Below are 21682 nucleotides of genomic sequence, written 5' to 3'. Positions count from 1 at the left end.
CAGGATGCATTGCTTTTATTGGTTTAATAAGTGTCTCTTTCGACCTCTTGCATGAAATACTTGGTGCTACGAATTGTCGGGGCATGGATGCTGTAAGGAAGGCGAGGCACGGTAACTGTCGCCTATCCTGGACAACAGTGAACCTTTTACTCTTTTAGTGGTCCCCTCAGAAAATATAGGAAATATAAAAAAAAGAGCGAGGGTACCCGTACCAGCAATGCTTTGCGAGGCTTAACGCCAGTTCAAAATAATGAAAAGGCGCTGAATGCACAAAATAAAAAAAAGCAATTTAAAGGGAAAATCAGAGTAGTAAGAAGAAAAAAACAAAAGGAACCCAAATACACTGCCCAGTCAGTCACAATCACAGGCCCCGACGAAAATCAGGGAAGTAAAAACAAAATCAATACAATCTCAGTCAACACCTTGGTGTTTCCGTCCCGATCAACACAAACCAAATTGGGTCGCTTGGCGTACGAAACAAAAAGAGAAAACAACGCCGTCTATTGATCGGCAAGCAAGTCCGTGTTCGGGAAATGCCAGGCCTTCTGGTTCCATCAAAATCAGCCGGCGTTGCAAGGGTGTTAGGTGAAGTTTCATCTGACAACGGTGATTTCTTTTTGTTAAGAAACATCACGGATAGAGCCACCAATTTTAATTTAGTATAAAGTGTGATCCTTTCTCAGCTGGTGCCACTGAACTCGTGGCTATTTTTAACAGGAAGGGTCATCTGAAGTGTTCGCCCTACGAGCATGGCAAAAACTTTACGAGTCGAGACCAGGCATAGTCTCTTCGTCAGCTGTTAGTTTGTGGGCCTTTACTTCGCCTGGGTCATCTTGACAAGCTGCTGCTATGATGTGACGAGGAGGGACGGGCTCGAGGGGAGGAGATTTACACCGGGTTTATTCTACTTATCTACAGGAGCACGTGAAGTTCGCTGGCAAGGCAAGCAAGCAGCAATCAGATGGATCCACATCTAACAACTGGTTGCCAGGGGTTTGATCGACCATGCAACATGGTGCTGCTTCTTTTGGTGAGCGGTGCAACTTTGCTTGAACAAGGCATGTTGATGGGCTGGTTGGTTTTTGCATCTTGAAACTTGGAAAAACCAACCTAGGCGCCTGTCCATTGTCTCCTCGTCTCTTTCGTGTCTTTGTGAAATTATTTGCTCCTAGGTTGGTTTTTCCAAGTTTCAACTTTGCTTGACATTCGCCGCGCTTCAAATTTTGAGTTATTAAATTTGAACTGCTGTGAACCAGTAGTCGTTCGGTCAGGCGTGTGTGTTAACATGACGACAACAGTTAGACAGCAGAGCCGAGGCTAGGAGCAGCAATCACTGATCCCGTGAGATGGACAAAAGCAAATTTGCTCGCGCTGTGCGAGGAGTTTGGTGCGGTAGAACAGGATAACTTGGAGAAGCGTGATATTCGTAAATCTCTCTTGGAAACTGCCGCGGAAGAAACTATCAGTTTTACATGCGAAATTCCTGAAACCCTAGTAGGGAAGGAAGCTGGTGGAAGTCACAGAGGAGCGGAAACTGAAAAAAAAAATGCAGCTTGAAGATGAGACGCTAAGAGACACGGTCCAGTATGGGGGAGGTGCAACTTGGGAAAAAGTAGAGTACCAAGTACAATCACGAGAAGAAGCTAGTAGTAAACTGCGAAGTGGCGCAACAGGCATAGCACGAGCGCAGGCCGGCAAAAGCTGACCGGACAATGCGCGAAAGAAATTTCGATGTGACGCACTCTCAGCTATACTTGTTGAAAAGAGGCGAAAACAGCGTAAAGTTTCTGGAGAATAATGAATGCATCTGTGAGACATCAGAATAGGACACACACTTGGAGCTACATGGTAGGCTGCTGATGTCGTGCTGAGCCTACCAGATGAGGATCACTGTAGAACTCTGAAGAGAGCTCTATTTCGGCACGTTTGTCTAAATAGCAATAGGCGCTTTAGAGGCAGAGTGAAGGAACCAGTTAAGTGCCGCATCGTCGCACTTAACTGGTTCCTCTGTCCAGAGAATACCCGCCAAGGTTCCGACTGTCGTCAAATTTAAATACCTCGACGCTGCCAATGAGAAATCACTGCGGATGGAAAAGAAATGCGTGAACTCTAGAGAGACCGCTGCCGGGTTTCTTCGGCACGACACCAGCACAGAGGACCCAGTGCGGGAGGAAGGATGTGAAATACAATACGGATGCATAGTATACGCTTCAGCAAGAGCATCCTACCTGAAACGCATACAGGACATCGTCGGTAGCTAACGAGCGCACTCTAGAGGTCCGAACAGTCCCATTTACATGCACATGCGTCCCGAAAATCCGTTTCCTCCAGAAACCTGTCTTTCATCCCGTTGTCAACAAGCGTACATCTAAAAATTATTAAACAACAAACCTTACTTAATCGGGCTATTAACACTCCGCTTTGGAGATCAGTGGAGACAGAAATAAACGATGCCATGGCACACAGTCATCAATATTTGCCACCATGGTACAACCTCCCTTCAGTATGTGACTTCACGCTCACACATGAGCACATAATGCAAGAAAAATATGACGTCTACAGTTGATTTTACACCGATGGCTCAAAAACACAAAAGTGGTGTTGGAAGTGCAGTAAATCAAGGAAAAAGTAAAAAAAAATGATACCACTGCCACAGTGCGCATCAATTTTTACTGCCAAGTGGTATGCCATCTTTGTAGCTGTACAGCAAATAGTGAAAGATAACATCATCTACACTTATTCCCTGAGTATGCTCAAAGCACTGCGCTCTAGAAATGCTGCTGAACCCGCAAAGGGAAACATTGTGCATAATATAGTTAGTCACAACAAAAAAAATACAGCAATAAACTCTTTTGGGTCCCTAGCGATGTCTGCGCTGTACAGGCACGATTTGGTCAAATACAATACGGGAACTAAGCGCATATGAATTGCTTGAAAGTAATGCACAGAAAACTGCGAAAGAAATGGCAGGATGCATAGAAAGGACTGGTAAACAACAAACTGCATTTTGTAGAGTCCATTCTTGGAGATGTTTGTAGTTGAGGCGGAAGTTTACAAGTATAACATACTCTACGATGGTATTATCTCATGCTCACCAGCCATGCAAATGCGATTTCAAGAAATTCAGCCAGTTCATTGCTGTTTACAAGCCAACCGTCTGAAACCCCACCATTACCCGTTAGATTCGCCACATTTGTCCAAGATATGAACGTACCATTGTTCAGTATTCTGTTCACTTCTTCTAAAGACATAATTGATACCTGGGAAGGGCATCCAGTTCACCGTGACAAGTTTTCGGGAGGTTGGCAAGCACGGGTCGCCATTTGGCATGAAACAACACTTGATGTCCCTAAAAGCGAAGTGTTGTATCGATATAAACGAAACTTCATAATATCATCCGCCCACCTAACTCTCTGCCGTTCCCTGCTAGGTTTGCCTTCTCTTGGAATCCACTCCGTTACCGTTAAGACAAGCGGTTATCTTGCCTTCGCATTACATGCCCTGCCCAAGCCCATTTGTTCCTCTTGATTTCAACTAGGATATCATTAACCCCCGTTTGTTCCCTCATCCACTCCACCCTCTTCCGATCTCTTAACGTTACATCTATCAGTTTTCTTTCCATAGCTCGCTGGGTTGTCCTCAACTTAAGCTGAACCCTCTTTGTTAGCCTCCACGTTTCTGCCCTATAGGTGAGTACCGGTAACATACAGCTGTTGGAGACTTTTCTTTCGAGGGATATTGGTAAACTGTCATTCATGATCTGAGAGAACCCGCCATTTGCGCTCCACCCCATTCTTATTCTTCTAGTTATTTCCCTCTCATGATCCGGAACTGCGGTCACTACCTGCCCTAAGTAGACATATTCCCTTACTACTTCCAGCACCTCGCTACCAATTGCGAACTGCTGTTCCCTTTCTAGGCTGTTGAACATTACTTTGGTTTTCTGCATGTTAATTCTTAGCCTCACCGCTTTGCTCTGCCTGTCTAACTGATTGATCATGTTTTGCAGTTCATGTCCTGAGTCACTTAGCAAGGCGATGTCATCAGCGAATCGCAGATTACTTCGGTATTCTCCATCAACTCTTATCCCCAACTCTTCCCATTTCAGGCCCCGGAATACCTCCTGTAGGCAGGCGGTGTATAGCATTGGCGAGATCGTGTCTCCCTGCCTGACACCTTTCCGTATTGAGATTTTATTGCGGATATCTCAGCTGTCCACATATTAATCATGTGCCCGAGACTGGAGACAGAGAGACTACAGCATTTCCCGGAGCTTATGGGGTTTAAAAATGGGGGAGATAAATCCGTTCTCCCCGCTTAAGCGCGGCTGACCCAGTTCAAAACCGCGCGGACCCCACCCCATAGTCGCGAGCGCTACCGAGCGCACGCCGACCACGGCGGGCCTTGCCCTACGGGAACAAAGGAACGAAACACTGGCTAACACAAACAAGGCATTTATTCCTATAACAACAATAACGCCAGCTAGCAACAAAATACACTGAGGAATCGAGAATGTCCGACTCACCAGCACGGTTACGAGCGAACGTTCGCCCACGGTAGGGCAGAGGGAATAACTCCGAGGCCGGACGGGACGAGCTGAGGGGAACACGTTTTCACACGAGGTCGCCCGCCGACGAAGAGCGAAGCTGCGAGCGAAACGTCCGCTCGCTTCCCGGTCCCAGTGAGAAGAGAGAGAGCCTTCCCCCGCGCGCGAGCGGCAAAACACGCCATCCGTGGCGCTGCTGTCGCTGCGACGCGAGCGCCCTCCGCTGTTAGTTAAAAGTAACCCCACTAAAGGGAGTGCGTTGCGGGGAAGCTAACCACAGGGAACTAGTGAGTTGAGGGAAAGCGAACGCAGGGGACGAAGGCGTCCCCACAAGCTGCACACATTTAAGATAGCAATGCACCCCTTTTGATTTTGACGCGACAGCTGCACGTTTTCCTCGGATAGTCAGAAGAGGTGTGTTATTCCAAGGAACCTCAGGTCCTCTTCACTGCTGAGGAGAAAGCTGAGCTTTACCGTAGCTGCCAGAAGTCACACCCTTCTTGCAGCTGCCTGGCTTCGTCTTTTATATGTAACAAGGCTTGCCACAATTTGTACGCGTTAACACCACCTGACTCACTACATGTAATCTTGCACATACTAACCACTTCTGGCCCCTATACACCCGATGTTGGTTTTAACATGTGCACGTATTTTACCTTAGAGCGACGAAAAACCTTATGTTTGGTGCTCTGAGCATCGTCGTCATTTCGGCTCAATCGAAATGCGATGGCCGCGGCCGGGATCGAACCAGTGTCAGTGAGCCACCGCGGTGGCTGGCATATTGGTTTCACTTCCGAAACTCGACCCACGTTCTTGTCACATCTGTGGTCTCTACCGCGACGGGCGCTGGTGAAACGCTGAATCCCTGAACACAAGAGAGGGAACCTAGGCTTATCATTTGCCAGTGACCATCCTGGATACGTTGTGTAATTTGTGGGAACGAGCGTGAAAACTACGCAGTGTCATCTGAAAACCTCCGCTCTGTCCTGGCGACGGAATGAATGCGACCAAAGGGGATCTTTTTACTTGCGGATAATTATGGCTTGAGAAGAGAAACAGGTACGTAGTGTAAATGAAAGTCAGCTGAAGCTACCAAGAGATTATGCCACTCTCAAAAGTGCAGTGAAGTGCTTCCCGAGGACGCAGTGTGAGATTTTTGGCAATACGAGGTATCTATGGCAAGCTTCTCGGCGATATTTCTGCAGAAAGAGCCTGTAAGGTCAAGCTGAGCAAGGTTATGAGCCGTGTAATATTTCTTCAGGTTAATGAGCGGGATCCATGGTTTGCTCAGTTTTCGGAAATTGTAGTTGCATGATAAGCTATGAGAGACCACCCCTTAATTGTGAATTTTGCATGTAGGCTCGCTTTAGTGGTCGCTACTTTTGTTGTCAGCTGCAAACGATTTTGTATTGCATTTGTTTTGTCGACCATCGTGAAGTGGCCTGGGACATTGTTCCATGCTAGCAGAGAAGAGCAAGGGAAATCACCTCTCCTTGGCCAGTGTTAGCTACCAGTGGTCTGTCGACATTCTCCTGGTGGTGGCCAACCGGGGAGGCATTTTCACGCGAGAACTCCCGTGAGCTGTCCAAAAACAGGCCGGCGCAACGGCGGCTGCGGCAAGGGCAGAGTCTTACTTTGTCCGCGGGAGAGAAGGGGTGGTGAAAACATATATTAGGAAGGAACAGGAACTATGCTTCGATCAGCCCGTGAGGGAGCGGTCCCTAAAAACACTAGGTGGAGGTGGCCGCCGCCCGGTCTCGCCTCCCAGTCCTCCCGGTGTGGAGGGACAGACCCACACCATGTGATCGGTGTTCGAAGACAGCGCTCTACTGCGCGGGCAGCTGCCGCTGAAGGAGGGGTCAATGCCTCGGGAAGAGAGGGAGGAGTTAGTACACGAAATCTCTTTGTCAGGCTCGCGTCATGCCACGCGTACGCACCCTGTGACGACGCCTGCTGTACTAACGCCCTTATTCCCTTATTCTTTCAGATCACGGACCCCCCGCACAGGAGAGGCAATACACTCCCCCTCTTCGCTCCCTGAGCAGGCGGACCGGCCGTACGGTAAGGAAACTTTTATTTCAAACAGAAGTACGAGGTAACACCGGAAACGTACAGAGTAGCGTTATAGGGCTCGCGGAGATGGCCTTGGCCAGCCGAAAGAGGTGCGGCGATCTAATCCCTAATGTGTCCAATGTGTTCATGAAGCGAACTCGGTCCGCTGATCGAGAGCAAACAGGCTTTGCGAGTGCTATAAGCGAGTTCCGTATTCAAGTTTCACCGATTGGACAGCGAAATAGCTGCAAGATGAGGCAAGGAGCCGATACGAGCGGGAAAAGAAAATGGAGAGGAACACGGAAAGACTACACAGTAAGCTAACAAAAAGGAAAAAGAGTCCACGAATATGTTTGCTCTGGAAAAGCAGCGGTCTCTTTCAGGCCATCCGTAGCGTACCGTGTAGTGTGAGTGTGTCTCGAGATCCGAATTTTGCGGCCAAAGTGTCGTGAGCCTTTCCGAAAGAAATAGGTGAATTTCCGGCTGACCGCGTGACACGGCTTCGTGGCTAAATGACTGTATTGCGCGGTATGCCTTCGCTTAGTTCTGTACTGGTGCGATGCCATTTGCGTACGCTTGCACGCTGAATATTAAGACGCGCTTCTGATGGGCGCAGTGCAAGATATGCAGGGATTGCGGAAATTTTATGCGAAGCATATTACTAGAGCTACACTACAGCCCGTCGAGCGCAGCGGTGGAGCTACCATTGAGCTTTAGCGTGACCACGTGACAGCACGTGACAACATGACGTCACAGCAGAGGAGAGATGGGCTGCAGGCTCGCGCGGTCGGCCGCGGCGGTGGAGGCTCCACATCAGAGGCGCTGCCTGCTGCTGCTGGGGGTACATCAACACAGTCTATAGGGAATGGTGGCGCTGGTTGAATAACTAAGGGTGTTTCCATGGGTGCGAAGAATGTTGTTGTAGCCGGTGCTGGGGCAGCGGTTGTACACTCTGCATTGAATTCACCGATGATCCCGTATATAGCTGCCACGGCAATCCTTGCTACACTTCTAGTGGCTGTATTAAAATGAATCAAGGAAAGCCATGTATTACCAAGCCTAGCCATCAATATGCTTCGCATCTGACTAGGCTTAACCTTAGCTAAGCCTCAGACATTTTTTTTTGTGAGCGGGGGGTAGGAGGTCAAGATTTAGTCGCTCATGCATGTACAGGGTCGTCTACTCTTAGTTAGAACGCGTTAGCGCGTGGCCGCACTCTTCAGAGGGCCACCGCGCGCGACACAGTTGCTCACCGCAGCAAAGTGGCGCAGGAGAAGGTTTACCTGGACGTGGTGCTTCGTGTCATCTGCCACTTCGCTTCGACGCGCAGCCGTTTCGGACGCAGTGACCCTCCAAAGAGGACGGCCACGCGCTAGCGCATTCTAACTAAGAGTGGACGACCCTGTACCTCGTTTGAGAGCGGTAATTGAAAAGAACGTGAGAACCAGGCAGTGTAAGCTGTGTGTTTTTATTAAGGGTGCATCCGTATGCTATATCAATGGGCACGCTGCTGCAGGTATTTGAAAACACCGCAATAAGCACGCATGGACCAGATATCCGAAAAACGCCACAGAGGTGTTGCTTTGCTGGACGTAGGGATATATAGCGCCATTAACGAAAAAATAAAAGCCCTGTGTAAAAATTTTTGGATACCCGGGGGAACAGTCGGCATGCTGCTGCAGGTACCGTAGAAGACCGGAGCAAACACACACTGACAAGACATCCGGAAGACACCACATACGGTCTTTTTTTTTTTACTGGACGTTTTGTTTCATGAAACAAAATGTCCAGTAAAAAAAAAATAGAGCGTATGTGGTGTCTCTCGGACGTCTCGTCGGTGTTTGGTTGCTGCGGACTTCTGCGTGACCTGCAGCAGCGTGCGCGGCCGTCACGCGAAATCCGCCCTATGAGAAAGAAAAAAAAGAAACTTCCTCCCCGGGGAACTCCTCCGCATGAGCAACGGGCATCCGCCCACTGGATACCCGGGGGACAGCGAGAAGAGGTGCTGTGCGAAAAAGCACAGATCCTCCCCTTGTCCTCCACGACAACGGCGGCCGAGCTGTTGACCCTGGTGGGATCACCAGGCACCGTCTTTTTTTACACCAATCTGCTGTGTCGGCGCTGGGAATCGAACCAAGGTCGGTGGGGATATTCGCCCAAGCATTGCCAACTGGCGCGCTAACCACTCGGCCACCGTGCGGCTCTGGTTTTGAACGGCGTCCGCGAGTGCTGATAGAAGGGATATGCGAAGCAGAGTGAAACTGAGCATGCGCGAAGGGATGTGGTTATCTCGCGATCGGGCGTGCGACGGAGAAACGAGCGCGGAGCGGCCGCTCTAGCGCGACAGCGCGTGGTATCACATCATGGTTATTCGTCTGTGTAGGTGAAGGCGTTGGGAATGCGAAAGCCGCAACTTCACATACGAACGGTGGAGTGTTAGGCGGTGATTTCAGCTGAATTTGCGGAAACAGACTGCGTTCGAACTGGCGGGTCGAACACGTGACGGAAATCAAAGTGAAGCACCTGTAATGTAATTCGTTTACTTTGCAGTGCAAGGTGACCGTACAATGCCGGCATTTGTCGCATTGAATGCTTCCATCAGATATGCAGTCTGTTGCATGAGAGAAGTGCTTATGAAATGCGTTGAAATAGGTTACCACCAGAAAAAGACGGACAGAAGGCTAGAGAGCGGCGACACGACACAGAGGAGTGCTGACCTGCGGCGTGTCGTCGTGCACTCGGCTTGTGTTCGTCTTTTATGGCGCTAACCTATTTCAAAAAATGGCTAAACAACTAGCACAGCACGAAGTTTTACCGAAGTATGTTTTGAAATGCTGCAATGTTGTAGCCATTGAAACGGTACTGCGTTGCTCATGTGAGCGAAAGGTATATTTCCTCGTAGTATATGTTCGAACACTTTATGAATGCATCAGATTAGTGGTGAAGGAGGCAGTTGTAACCACCGTGTGCAATGTCTACCCTCGCAGACGCTGCGCACTGCCATCACGGAAGCAAGGGGCGGAAAGTTCTGGTCGAGGCCACCGATAGCTGAAGACGAGCCCCTGATGAGCCCGTTCTACTGTTGGACACCTGCTCCAAGAGAAGTCAGCGTGGTGACAAGAAGGCGGAAACAGGCTGTTGAAGATAACAATAGACACTGAAATCACTGGACTGTACAACTCTTCTCTTGCAATCTGTATACAACAGTCATTTTCTAATTTAGGAAGCAGAGAATGTGATGGGTTTCATTTATTCAGGAAAGATACATTGGAACTGGTCTTTTTCAACCAGTATACACAGTACATTTTTCAATTTAGGAACCAGAGAGACTAATGGATTTTATTTATTAAGTATACACTTTCCAACTCACATTTCAGGGACGAGACAATGTAACTGGTCTCTTTGGACGCGTGTAGCAGGTTTCCTTTTTCAGTACACACTATTCACTTGACATTCAGTGAACCAGACAGACCAATAGGTTTCACTTGCACTATTCAACGTGTATTGCAGGAAGCAGACAGTGCGATGGGTTTCATTTATTCAGTGTGCACTATACGTTTGGAAATTAAGGTACTAGACAGAGGAATGGGTCTTTCTTACACTATTCAGTTCACAACTTAGGAACTGGTCACTTCCAAATCATGAAAGAGACAATGGAACTGTTCAATTCATTCTACATATCATGAACCGGACTAAACGAATGGGTTTCGCTTATTCAGTATACATTATTCAATTCACAATTCAGGAGCGCGAGAAATGTAACTGGTGTTTCAATTCAGAAACCAGTGAAACATGCTCAGTTTCTTCACAACACACTATACGTTTTGAAATCGAACTACTATACAGTGGAACTGGTCTCCTTCAAACAGGGGAACTCGACCCATTCAATAGACAGTATTTTCATTATTCGTATTACACTTCAGGAACGAGACAATGTAACTAGTCTCTTTCAGTTGAGGAAGTAGACACTGAGATAGGTTTCGTTTATTCAGTGTACAGTATACACTTTGAAATACAGGTACTAGAGAAAGGCATGGGTCTGCCAATCGTTATACACTATTCATTTCCCAATTTAGGAGCTGGTCTCATTCAAACAGTGTACATTAATGGTTCCCCAAAGATGGGTGCCATTTAATCAGTATGCACTATTCAATTTACATGTCAGGAACTAGAAATGGTCTCTTTCAATCTGTATGCACTGTTCATTTTGTAGTTCAGGTACTAGACTACATCATTCATTCTACGTTTCATGAACGAGACACTGTAACTGGGCTCTCTGAACCAGTATACACTATTCATTTTCGAACTCAGGAACCAGACATTCATTTATTCAGTATTCGCTATACATTTTCCCCTTCAGGTACTAGACAGAGGAATGGGTCTTTCAATCTGTATACACTATTAATTTCATACTTTAGGAATTGTTCTCATTCAACCAGTGTACACTAATGGCTTCCTAAACATGGGTGTCATTTATTCAGTATACACTACTCAGTTTACATTCCAGAAAGCACACAATGTAACTGGTCTCTTTCAATCTTTAAACCCCGGAAGTATACAGTGCAACATGTTTCATTCATTCAGTATACACTATACGTTTTCTAGTTCCCGTACCTGACAGTGAGACGGGTTTCGATTGTTCAGTATACAGTGTACACTTTGAACTTGAGGTACTAGACACAGGAATGGGTCTTTCAATCTCTATCCATATCCGAATTTAGGAACTGGTCTCATTCAAACAGTGTACATTAATGGTTCCCCAAAGATGGGTGTGATTTAATCTGTATACATTATTCATTCTACGTTTCATGAACGAGACACTGTAACTGGTCCCTCTGAACCAGTATGCACTATTCATTTTCGAACTCAGGAACCAGACAGTGTGATGGGTTCCATTTACTCAGTATACGCTATACATATCCTACGTCAGGTACTACGCAGAGGAACTGGTCCCTTTCAAACAGTGTACACTAATCGTTCTACATTTCATGAACCAGAAAGACGAATAGGTGTCATTTATTCAGTATACACTACTCAATTTACATTCCACAAAGAAGACAATGTCCCTTTCAATCTTTCAACCCACGAAGTAGACTGTGCAACATGTTTCATTTATTCAGTACACACTATACGTTTTGAAGTTCGGGTACCTGACAGTGGAACTGGACTCTTTGAACAAGTATACATGATTCGTTTTACACTTCAGGAACGAGACAATGTAACTGGTCTCTTTCAGTTCAGGAAGTAGACAGTGAGATGGGTTTCGTTTATTCAGTGTACAGTACACACTTTGAAATTCAGGTACTAGACAGAGGACTGGTACTTCGGTACATTATTCAGTTCCCAATTTAGGAACTGGTCAATTCATTCTACATTTCATAAACCGGACAAGCGAATGGGTTTCACTTATTCAGTATACACCATTCGATTTACATTTCAGGAACGACACACATGTTACTACTACTACTACTAGTAGTAGTAGTAGAAGAAGTAGAAGTAGTAGAAGAAGTAGAAGAAGTAGTAGTAGTAGTGGTGGTAGTAGTGGTAGTAGTAGTAGTAGTGGTGGTAGTAGCAGTAGCAGTAGCAGTAGTAGTAGTAGTAGTAGTGGTGGTAGTAGTGGTAGTAAATTCAGGATCTAGACAGTGTCTTGGCTTTCATTTACTCAGTATACACTATACCATTTGAAATTCAGGTAATAGGCAGTGCAACTGGACTCTTTGAACCAGTATACACTATTCAATTTACTTCTCAGGAACGCGACACTGTGACTGTGTTTCATTTATTCACTGCACACTTTTCATTTTGTAGTTCAGGTACTAGACAATCTAACTGGTTTCTTTTACTTCATGAACCAGACAGTAGATCATGTTTCATGTAGTGAGTGCACACTATACGTTCGGAAATTCAGGTACTAGTCAGTGCAACTGGACACTTTCAATTCAGGACGTAGACAGTGTGATGGTTTCATTTATTCGGTATACACGATATAAGATTTGAAATTCAGGTACTAGACAGAGGAATGGGTCTTTCTATCTGCATACGCTATTCAGTTCGCAGTTTAGGAACTGGTCACTTTCAATTCAGGAAGTAGATATTGTGATGGGTTTCGTTTATCCAATATACACTATTAATTTCGTAGTCCAGCATCGAGACAGTGGAACTGGTCTCTTTAAACGAGTGCAGTGGGTTTCATGTATTCAGTATACGCTGTACATTTCTTAGTTCAGGTACGACACAGCGGGACTGGTCACCCACTGTGTAGTAGTAGCAGTAGTAAACTCATTGACGTCCACCTGCGCGCAGCCAGACAATTTAACTCTAGTAATAATAATAATAATAATCTCTTTATTTGTGTCGTAGGGTACACGGTCGACACTGGCCGCTGTAGTTGGCTGCGTTCAGCTCGACATCAATGAGGAATTACTCCCTTATTACAAATCTAATCCCCCTTTGCGGCTTCTCCCAAACATTTGACCAGTAATAGTACCCCCCCCCCCCCCCCCCCCTCAGCATCAGCATATGTGCGTTCTTTTGCCATTGACAGCGGCTGTACATGGTCCACGGAAAGACGTCACTGCTGGCACGCAAGATACCGCGATATCGTTATCACGACGACGCTGAGCACCTGCGGTCTACTTTGTTCCGCTCGAACCGGCACTCGCACAACGCCCGCCGCATTCGAGCCGCTCCGTGGCCGAGTGAGTAAAGTGCCGAGCTCGCACTTCGGGGATGCGTGTTCGAATCACATCGCCCGCACAACCGATCCCTCGGATAGTGGTGCTGCAGACGCTGTGGTTCGGACACGTGTCGTTCCGGGCAACACAGCTTGCCCGGCTGTACGCTCGGCCGCGGAGTGTGGAGGACAAGTAGGAGGGTTTGTGCTTTTAAGCACAGCTCTTCTTCTCGCTGTCCCCCGGGCATCCAGAGGGCGGATGCCCGTTGCTCCTGTGGAGGTGTTCCCGGGGGAGGAAGTTTCTTTTTTTCTTGATCATCGTTCCGAATTCGCGGGAGGAGAGCGCACGCTGCTGCAGGCACCGCAGAAGTCCGCAGCAACCACATACCGACAAGACGTCCGAGAGACACCACGTCCACACGCTCTTTTTTTTTTACTGGACGTTTCGTTCCATGAACAGTCTTGTAAAACAAAACCTCCAGTAAAAAAGAAGGCGTACGTGGTGCCTTTCGGATGTCTTGTCGGTGTTTGGTTCCGGCTGCGGACATCAACGGTACCTGCAGCAGCATGCCGATTAATACAGAAATACATCCGAACACGCAACGTACGTGCTTTTTTTGGTTCCTATATATTTTTTTAAATGCTCTCATATCCTGATGTTTCATAAAAAAAGACAGATAAAAAGGACGTACGCAATGTCTGCCCAGTGTGTGCTTGCTGCTGTCTTTTACGGTACCCGCAGCAGCGTGCCCTTTCGTATAGCAAAATCTAGCCTTCATGAAGGTACGTATTATACAGCGGCTGCGCTCCTCATTGTCTCTTTCTGCACTGTGAACATCCTCGTGTTTTGTATTGTTGCTGTATTAGCGCGCGAACTGCAAAGCATACAGCCTACAATTCACTAGCTCCTGTTATTGCCTTCCCAGCAGGTCCTTTGCACCTGCCCAATTGGTGACCAATTTGCGCCAATCCGGTAAATGGAACCCTCCACACATAGTAAGTATTCTCTGATGACTGGTCACAGTCTTGATTGTGCTACAGCAACATTGTGGAAAGTGCAGAGAGAGACAATGAGGACCGCAGCCACTGTAAACAATTTTTCTTTTGTGGAGATGCTTTTATATCGTTATACGAATAGGCATGCCGCTACAGATGCCATAATAGACCCCAGCACGCACACATCCGAAAGACACTGCATATATACTTTTTTTTCATGAGACATCTGGATATAAGAGCATGCCAAAAAATTATCCAGGAACAAAAAACTACACCCGTACGGTCACAATTAGTTCGGCGCTTCGATTTTGCAGTTTCTGCATGGTTGGATGTGTCTGCCCGTGTTTGTGGAGGATAGTCAGTCCAACTGTGCTGTGCGGTCGGCTCCAGTCAGTACTTGCACAGTATTATCGACTCCCTTGGGGGAGATTTAGGGCCGATTTGTAGGCCTGTCTTGTTTGCTCGTTTACTCTTTCCTCTTCTATCTTTGTGAGGTCCATATTAAGGCAGTGAGTATACCACTTTGCTAATCACGAATACTTCCACTGACCGCGTCAGGTCGTGTTCTCACATGCCTCGGTGCTTGTTTCCTGTGAGAGAGAGACTCTTTAATGAAGAGCAGAGAATTTAGCCGGCGTTTAAAATTCGCTGGCATGCTACTCTGCGTAGGGAGGGGAATTTGGGAGATAAAGACAGAAGGAGAGCAGAGTGGAAGATGTAAAAAAAAACGAAGATAATATGCGGCCATGAAATGGGTACTAAGGATGCAATGGCGAGTATTAATGTAACCTATGGAATGATGGAGTGCATAGTCCGTCAAATGGGCTGACGAAGTTCACTGCATGAAGGTAACGTGCAAGTGAATTTAAAGCTTATCGAGATGTCCAATGTCTTTTAAATATGTGAATAGAAAGTTCATTGCAAGTCTCTGTTGCCTAAGGCAGCCTAAGGGACCTGAAACTTTGTCCATTGTAAGGGGCACTGAGCAGAGCTTCTGCATGCAATGTTCATAGTACGCACGCTCGTTAGCGTATGCAGGGCACTCAGGCAAGATATGCTCCACAGTTTCTATCGCGGCACAGTTGTCAAAGTGCGGACTGTCCATTTGTCTAAAACGGTATCGTAAGGCGTTTGTATATGCAGCATTCAGACGAAGTCGATGATAAAGTGTTTCCAGATGTCGAGGAATTCTGGGTGAGAGTCTTGATCTAAGATGTGGGTCGATTGAGTGAAGAAATTGGTACTGATGTGTCGGCAAAACTTTTGGCTATCTGGGACGCATCAGATTTCGTAAAAGAAGTTCTAATGTATCTCCGATGTTGATGGCCCTTACGGGCCGCTTCATCCGCTTTTTCATTAGCCTGAATGCCACAGTGAGCAGGTACCCACTGAAATGTTATGCAGTGGCCTGCGGCAATAGCTAAATGATGTAGATATCCGATGTCCAGGGAAGCTGGCTGGTGATTCGTTTTCTTCAGCAGGTTGGCCAGGATCTGGAGAGATGCTTTCGAATCGGTGAAGATAACCCAACGGTCGGCGGTTCGGCGCAGGATGTATGAAACAGCTTCCTTAATGCCGGTAAGAAAGGGCATGGCCTGTTGAGGGCACATAAAGGCCACATGAAGAGGTTTCTTTAGTAGTTGAACCATTGGTGAAGTTATGGGTGCGCTGTCTGTGGCATGCGGCTCTTTGCATTCACACCTGGAACAGACTTCTTCACCTTTAGAGGAGAGAGTGTCCATGGAGGAAAGGCCAGAGGTAGTAGTTTCTGTGGCTGATTAATAGTAGGGATGGGCAGCAGCTGCACTGCCTGGCCAAAGCTAGAGTTGCTGTGAGTTGGGTGGACACGGTGCAGGAAGTGCTTCTTCCCTTGAAGAACATGGCGGCGATGGGTACGCATAGTTTCCTGGGCGGCAATCACCTCTAGTGGGAGACATCCTGCCTCCGCTACTGTTCCTGATGCAGAGGAACCCTTTGGGAGGCCAAGGCATATTCGCAGGCAGTTGTTCTGTGCGGCAATGAGAGACTTATTGCTTGATGTAGATAATATTTGAAACACTGGTAGACAGTAGCGCAAGGTTCCTTCAACGTAGCCTTTTTAAAGCAGAAGCATTGATCGGCAGTTGCTACCCCGCCATGAACCTAAACACTTGCGATGCTGCAGTGACCCTCTAGCGGAGTTTTTTGATCTGAGGTGTCCATGACAGATTATAGTCGATTACAACACCCAGGAATCGCTGAGATCGTACATATGGTAGCGATCTTCCGCCTAGGAGCAGCGGATATCGGGTCATCGTTTTTCTTGTAAACGCCATTGCAACACTCTTTTCTGGTGAGAGACGAAGACCTCTGGAAGCCAGGTACATCGAAATGTGCAATAGCGCTCTCTGTAGACGTTGCTGGGTGATATAGCGCGAGCGTGATGCGGTCCAGATGCAGATATTAGCCTGATGGTTTGATGTGTCATGGCCGTCTACCGTCACTTGTATACAGGGGTTTTCCTTTTTGTGCCGGTCAGCGAGCATGCAAGGTCTATTCAGGTCGCCCACGGATATGGGGGTCATGTCGACGAGTAGTGGAGATCTAACTGAGCCTTCAGGTGTGCCCCTACTTTCTAGGGCTACCGAGGGGGATTCCGTGGACCCAAACCATATCTCCGCCGTCTTGTTATTCAGAAAGGCAGTTATATATGCATGTGTTCTAGTTACTACGCCTCAGTCAAATAGGGCGTTTAGTATGGCTTCCTGAGGTCTACAACTAGCAATGCTCTCGGGTGTAGAATTTCTTCTGAGATTTGGAGCCTCACGTGCTGCGTGGCCACGTTGCTTCGAAATCCCAACATCGTATAGGGGAGAAGGCCGAGGATAAAGTGTTCGCCAATTGGAGGGGTTTACCTGGTTTTAGAATAAAGGTGACCTCAGCGTGGGTCCATTCCGGGAGAGCTCCCCTCCACTGTTTATTGAAAAGTTTGGTTACGGCTTGACCCAAATTTTCGTCCAGGTTCCGTACTGTTTCGTTAGTGATCTTACCCGCGCCCGGCGCCTGTGTCTCTCCAGCCGACACACCTGTACTCTTTACTCCCTCGGAATTGTTCGTTCGCCGCAGAACCCTACCGCTTCCCTTCGCTGTCCTCACGGTGACCTCCGGAAGAGCTACCATGCTCATCAGCAATCATCTACCCTCTCCTTCAATTCTGCTTCGTGGTGAATGCATTGGCTACGTAGCATCGGCTGAACTCCTACAAGTCTTCGATACTCTCACCTTGGCTTCCCCGTCACGCCGACCACCCTCTGATGTCCTGTACAGTGCCATCGATCGAGACCTTCATTCGAGGTGCCGTGACCAGCTGTTCCCCCTTTTGTGCGAATTTAGTTCGTCTTTTGATGCGTGCCAATCTCCGCTCGGCCGTGCCTCCGCTGTTACACATACCATCGATACTGGCACCCATCCTCCGGAGCGTCGAGTCATCACCGAGCAAGTGGACGACATGTTCGAGCGCGGAATTATACAGCCCTCGAAGAGCCCATGGTCTTCGCCGGTCGTTCTCGTTCGAAAGAAAGACGGCTCTATCCGATTTTGCGTGCATTACCGACGGCTGAACACTGTAACTCGGAAAGACGTTTATCCTCTGCCACGCATAGACGACGCCCTCGATTGCCTGCAAGGAGCAGAATTTTTTCCGTCGCTCGATCTGAGATCTGGTTATTGGCAAATACCCATGGCCGCAGACGACCGCGAAAAAACAGCCTTCGTCACGCCTGATGGGTTATATGAGTTTAACGTAATGCCATTTGGGCTTTGCAATGCCCCTGCAACATTCGAAAGAATGATGGATAACGTTCTGCGTGGCCTCTGCTATCTTGACGACGTCGTCGTGTTTTCGGCCGACTTCTCGACTCGTCTGACTCGTTTGCGCCAAGTGCTGACTTGCCTCAGCACCGCAGGGCTGCAATTAAATTGGAAAAAATGCCATTTCGGAGCTCGCCAACTGACCATCCTCGGCCACGTCGTCTCAAAAGAGGGCATCCTTCCGGATCCCACAAAACTTCGTGCGGTTGCCGAATTTCCCAAGCCTTCCACGCCCAAAGAACTGCGCAGTTTCATCGCCCTATGCTCATATTTTCGGCGCTTCATCCGGAATTTCGCCACCATCATTTCTCCTTTGACGCTACTTCAAGCCCAAAGTTCCTTGTCGTCTTGGTGCTCCAAATGTGATGATGCTTTCGCTACAATACTCCGCCATTATGACCCGAACGCTCCAACGGAGATCCACACGGATGCTAGTGGCATCGGCATCGGCGCTGTGCTTGCACAACGGAAGCCTGGATTTCATGAATATGTTGTCGCCTATGCCAGCCGCACGTTGTCCAAAGCCGAGATCAATTACTCCGTGTCCGAAAAAGAATGTTTGGCCATTTTGTGGGCAATAACCAAATTTCGACCATATATCTACGGTCGTCCCAATCGACGTATTCACCGACTTGGCCGTTGGGCTCTGCGACTTCAGGAGTACGACATCCGAGTCATCTACCGTTCCGGACGCAAGCACTCTGACGCCGACGCTCTCTCTGCGTTACGCCCTCCAAACATGCATCTCCTCCGGCCGCACTACACCACCGCCCTCCCGATCCCTTCGTCGTCAAGCCCGCCACTTCACTCTGCAAGACGGCCTTCTTTATCGCCGCAATTACATGCCAGATGGTCGAAGATGGCTGCTTGTCATACCTCGCCACTTACGCGCTGAAGTCTGCGCATCTTTTCATACCGAACCTCAGAACGCTCATGCTGGTCTCTTAAAAACATACACGCGCCTTCGGCACCGGTACTACTGGCGCGGCATGTATACCTTTCTTCGAAAGTATATTCCCTCATGCCTTGACTGCCAGCGCCTCAAGTCACCATTGCAGCCTTTACCCTGCCCTGCGCGTCCGTTTGATCGTGTGGGCATCGACCTTTATGGGCCTCTGCCGCCTTCTACTTCTGGTCACCGCTGGATTGTCGTCGCCGTCGACCATCTTACGCGCTATGCCGAGACGTCCGCTCTTTCGGCGGCTACAGCCAGAGAAGTCGGTTTCTTCATTCTTCGCAACCTTGTTCTTCGCCACGGTGCTCCCCGCGAGCTTCTCAGCGATCGCGGGCGCGTGTTTTTATCAGACGTTGTTCAGGTGCTTCTACAAGAATGTCGCGTAGTTCACAGAACAAGCACGGCGTACCATCCTCAAACGAACGAGCTGGCCGAAAGGTTTAATCGGACGCTCGGTGACATGCTCACTATGTATGTCACTCCCGACCACTCTAACTGGGACCTCGTACGCCTATAATACCGCCGTCCAGTCGACTACCGGGTTTTCGCCATTCTTCCTCCTTTATGGGCGCGAACCTACCTGCTTGATTAACACCATTCTCCCCTACCTTCCAGACGCATCTGACTGCTCACCTACTTCTGAAATCGCCAACTAGCCAGATCCCTCACGTGTGACGATCAACATCGTCAGAAAGAACGGCGTGATTCTGGTCAACCCTTTACCTACCTACCTGTCGGCTCCCTTGTTTGGCTCTGGGTCCCTTCTGGTCCATGATGGAAAAAGCGTGGTTCAGCGCTTGTAGTGTCTCCCCTCTTTTCTGTGTTTTCTGTCTTAGTTTGCGCTGTTTTTTTTTTCACCATGAATTCACACCAACTAGCCCAAATGTCTGCTTTGCTGGTCCTCCTGGCCTGTCGTCCAAGTTCCTCAACGAATAACACGGCCCCTACCGGGTTGTCTGTCAGAGTTCCCCCGTGAACTACGTTGTGGAACCTTTGACACCCTCCTCTGACCACCGCCGCCGTGGCCGTAAAACCGTTCACATCAGCCGCCTCAAGCCGTACCACGCCGTGAGTCGCCAGGATGGCTCCTCCTTCACCGGGGGCCATTGTGATGACGAAGCAGTGCCCGCGCGGCAGCGCGACTGCTCTCGGCGAGCGCGCGCTTCCTGTTGGTGCTGTTGGAGCCGCTGACTGTCGGTGAACGCCGTTCCGCGCCTTGTGCTTTGTGCCGTGCCGTGCTTTGTGCCCGAACAACCCATTACACTAATATTAAGAGCTTTAAAGGGGGTTGCTAACCTCAGCAGCTATCCTTGGCTGGGCAAGAATCTCGAAGCTCCCAACGAACCAAATAAGAAACCAGCTAAGCAGTAGGTGAGAATTTAGAGTTTCTCCAGAAATCATGCTTCTCTTAAAAAGATAGAAATGCGAGACATGTCAATGAATGCATTATCTCCTGAAAGCAGAGTTGGATGAAAAGGTATGTATTCGTTGTAAAATTGAATAAACACTTTTTCTCAGTTTTTCCAGTTTTGCATAAGAGAATAAGATGTGGCTAACTGTAAACTCCGTCCATAAGGTGTGTATGGCCTATTCGGAAATGACAGAGAACCACTTCTTTGAAACGTTCCTGCTGCACACATGACTAACATTCAACTTAAAACTGACTTTACTAAGTGTACTTTGTTATTTACGCAATCCTTAAACAGTATACATCGTTTATTTTTTCCCACGAGCTTCTGCAGCGCACAAATCTGCTCTGTCGTTGCCTTTCATTCTGACATGACTTGGGACCCAGGAGAATTTTTAATGTTGTCCCCAAGTAACGGAGTGATTGCACTTCAGGGAGTCTGTGTAAATAATATTGTTCCTGAGGTTCTCGTTTACTATTTTTTCGGCAGTGAAAAGTGGATGCACACTCCCAACGTCTTACGGACGGTTTCTTTCCAATTCCCTCGTACCACTGCGCTTCCTACGTAACCACCCGTGTTTGAACCATGAGTATAAAAGCTACTGTATTTTTTCTTGGAGTGCAAGCAATTCTTATATAGTATGTTGTTGCGGAGTTTCTTTTCTACAGAGTGAAACTGCAAATTGCAGGAAAGCTGTAACATGGAGGTGTGCATCTCATCTTTGGTAAAGATCTTACGTTAAAGACATATGCACCGGTTAAAGCTGTTCTTCAGTATTCCAGGGAGGGTTCATTTGTTTCTGCATAGAGGTTGACTACGGGAGGTGTCCTGTATGCGCCACATGAGAGCCCTAGGCCTCAGTTTTGTACTCGATCCAATTTTTTAGGGTATGACAGACCTCCTGAACCGTACACAATGAACCCATAATCTAATGAGGAACGTACCAAACTGACAGTTGCAGGCGGAGTGCTCAGGTGGTCGCATTTCTGATAAGAACATCACCTTTATCTTGTTGCGTTTTGATGAGCAAGTGGTAGGAAAGGTGATTAGGGCGTCTGTCATGTTAAGGGTTCCCCTCTCCGACAGGCCGTGGTTGCATGTAGCAAATCTGGCAATAAAGCCTGTTGTTGATTTTGGTTTCCTTGTCTTGTATAATGTGGGAATTTCGGAACGCCGCATCCTTCCCTGGCCGGCGAGGCGCA

The 21682-nt window shown here is 47.9% G+C and overlaps 1 long non-coding RNA gene across 2 annotated transcripts in view; it reads left to right on the top strand.

Annotated features, from left to right (window-relative positions):
* Positions 1 to 9767, top strand: part of LOC149340441 (uncharacterized) — a 28506-nt gene extending 18739 nt beyond the window's left edge. For both annotated transcript variants that reach the window (XR_016283865.1, XR_016283864.1), the window contains 3 exons: positions 919 to 1030; positions 6534 to 6607; positions 9586 to 9767. This is a non-coding gene — a long non-coding RNA (uncharacterized LOC149340441). The remainder of the gene's footprint in view (positions 1 to 918; positions 1031 to 6533; positions 6608 to 9585) is intronic.
* Positions 9768 to 21682: the final 11915 nt, after the last annotated feature.

The sequence above is a fragment of the Amblyomma mixtum genome, chromosome 6 (assembly GCF_055824585.1).
Source record: "Amblyomma mixtum isolate Tamu chromosome 6, ASM5582458v1, whole genome shotgun sequence".
Classification (NCBI taxonomy): domain Eukaryota; kingdom Metazoa; phylum Arthropoda; class Arachnida; order Ixodida; family Ixodidae; genus Amblyomma; species Amblyomma mixtum.
This window is presented reverse-complemented; position numbering and strand designations above follow the sequence as displayed.